Raw genomic sequence first — 3,393 nt, forward strand, 5'->3', positions numbered from 1 at the left:
ATTCTACAACAGAGGCCGAGTATATTGCTCCATCATAGGCAGCAAAGGAGGCAATTTAGATCCGCAAGTTCATCACTGAACTTGGGATGGTTCCTAGCATCGCTGACTCTATTGAGCTCTATTGTGACAACAATGGAGCAATAACACATGCTAAGGAACCTCGCTCACACCAGCGGACCAAACACATACTACGACGCTTCCATCTCATTCGAGATATTATCGAGAGAGGAGATGTGAAGATTTGCAGAGTACCCACAGATGCTAACATCGCAGATCCCTTGACCAAGGCTTTGGCACAGAAAAAGCATGATGATCACACTAGGTCATTAGGCCTTAGAGCCTACACTGATTGACACTAGTGCTAGTGGGAGATTGTAAGTTAGAGCCCTAGAGCCAATCATTTGATGATTGTTGTATGGACTCGTTGTATCATATTCTTGTATATAAATAAAGGCATTTGTTTTTTTTTTGTTATTATACTTACTTGTATTGGTGCTAAATATCTAAATATAATAACGTCCTTGAGTAGAAGGTTCTTACCTATATCAATCGATTTGTTGAATCGATAGTGAGATGATATAGGGAACACTACTCTTAATCATTCCTAGTCAAGTATTAACATTTAGGGACAATGTTAATGCGACGAGACTAGCATATAGGTCAACTCGATAACTTAATCTCACAAGTCATGGATATAGAGATATCAAGTTAACACATGGGTATGCATTGAAGTATATATACTGAATGACCCGCCATGAGAAAATATCATGAATCGTTATATGAGTGTCATATACTTTTTCATGTAGCTATTAGTATGACTACTAGTCCTTGGACCTGAAGTCACCATGGTTCCCTACATAAGCAGTTACGTACTTTGACTTCGTCAAATGTCACCCGTAACTGGGTGGACTATAAAGGTGATTACTGGGTATGTAACGAATTATGTAGAGGGATGTGAGTGATGTAGATGGAATCTATCCCTCCTATATGACGAGAGTGACATCGATATTCTTGATAGAGTGAGACCACGAAGCGCATGGCCATGCCCAAATGAGTTAATATGAGATATTGAGGTCATTTGATTGAATGAGTCTACTTGGAGTTCAAGATTTAGATTGATTAGAGGATGACATGGTCTATGGCTCACATTGATCAATCTAAATGTCTAGGATAGAAGGACATTGTCATATATTGTGAAGAGTCACAATTAGTAGTCATAAGGTGATGTTGGATCTTAATATTCTTGTAACTTGGGTAGTAATGATTTGTTACTAGATACCGCTCATTACTTATGCTTCTAAATGAATTTAGGAGCATTGCCAACGTTACAAGAACCTATAGGGTCACACACAAAGGACAATTAGATGGAGATTAGGTTCATTTGATGAATCTAAAGGATTAGGTTCATGTGATGAACCAAATTGGATTAAGAGTAATCCAAATTAGGCTAATTGAGTTGGACTCAATTTGGTTCATATATTAAATGAGTCTAATTTGGACTTAGACTCATTGAATCAATTTAATTCAATGAATAGGGATTCATTAAATTAAAATTGACTTGAACCAATGGTTAGATTTGATCAACCATGGGAGAGAAGTGGTCAAGTTTGACTTGACTTGAGAGGAAGATGAAGAGTCAAGTTTGACTTGACCATTTGCCACCTCATTGGTGGGTTGGCAAGAAGTGGACCAATGATGATGCTCCGCATCATCATGGTTGCTTAAGTGAGATGTCACCTCATGGGAGTTACCAAGAGTTGTGACTCTTGGCATTCCATGGAGGTTACAATCTCTCTTAAAGTGGTCGACCACTTTAGATGAGGGAGTTAGTGCATTTGTGTGCTTCGTAAGTAACTCTCATCTTCTTCCTCCTCTCAAGCTCTCATCTTCTTCTCCCTCTCCTCCACCTCCTTGGCCGAAACTTCTAAGGGTGCTAGCACACCTTTTAGTTGTTTTCTCCATCTTTCGTTTGTGTGGATTCACATAGAGGAATGTCTATTTTGATACTCTCGAGATCCGGCGAACTTTGGACGAGCGGGATTAAGCGAAGGGCTTCGCATCAAAGGTATACCCTCTGATCTTGTAGATCTGGTGTAGATCTTGTTAGCTAGAGCCCTAGAGCCAATCATTTGATGATTGTATTTTGGACTTGTTGTATCATATTCTATATAAATAAAGACATTTGGTTTTTGGTTATTATACTTACTTGTATTAGTGCCAAATAAACTAAGTATAATAACGTCCTTGAGTAAACGGTTCTCGCCTATATCAATCGGTTAGTTGAATCGATAGTGAGATGATATAGGGAACACTACTCTTAATCATTCCTAGTCAAGTATTAACATTCAGGGACAATATTAATGCAATAAGATTAGCATGTAGGTCAACTCGATGACTTGATCTCACAAGTCATGGATATAGAGATATCAAGTTGACACATGGGTATGCATTGGAGAATGTATACTGAATAACCCGTCATGAGAAAGTATCATGGATCGTTATATGAGTGTCATATACTTTCTCATGTGGCTATTAGTATGACTACTAGTTCTTAGACCTGAACTCACCATGGTTCCTTACATAAGGAGTTATGTACTTTGGTTTCGTCAAACGTCACCCGTAACTGGGTGGACTATAAAAGCGATTACTGGGTATATAACAAATTATGCAGAGGGATGTGAGTGATGTAGATGGGATCTATCCCTCGTATATGACGGGAGAGACATCGGTATTCTTGATAGAGTGAGACCACGAAGTGCATGGCCATGCCCAAATGAGTGAATATGAGATATTGAGCTCATTTGATTTAGTGAGTCTACTTGGAGTTCAAGATTTAGATTGATTAGAGGATGACACGGTCTATGCCTCATATTAATCAATCTAGATGTCTTGGATAGAAGGAAACTTGTCATATTTTGTGAGGAGTTACAATTAGTAGTCACAAGGTGATGTTGGATCTCAACATTCTTGTAACTTGTGTAGTAATGATGTGTTGCTAGATACCGCTCATTACTTATGTTCCTAAATATGTTTAGGGGCATTGTCAACGTTACAAGAACCTATAGGATCACACACTAAGGACAATTAGATGGAGATTAGGTTCATATGATGAACCAAGAGGATTAGATTCATTTGATGAATCGAATTAGATTAAGAGTAATTCTAATTGGGCTAACTTGAGTTGGACTCAAGTTGATTCATGTGTTCAATGAGTCTAATTTAGATTATGACTCATTGAATCAATTTAATTAAATGAATTAGATTCATTATATTAGGTTGGCTTGAATCAAATGGTTAAATTAGATCAACCATGGAAGAGATTTGGTCAAGTTTGATTTGATTTGAGAGGAAGATTAAAAGTCAAGTTTGACTTGACTTTATGCCACCTCATTG

The sequence above is a fragment of the Zingiber officinale genome, chromosome 3A (genome assembly GCF_018446385.1).
Source record: "Zingiber officinale cultivar Zhangliang chromosome 3A, Zo_v1.1, whole genome shotgun sequence".
NCBI lineage: Eukaryota > Viridiplantae > Streptophyta > Magnoliopsida > Zingiberales > Zingiberaceae > Zingiber > Zingiber officinale.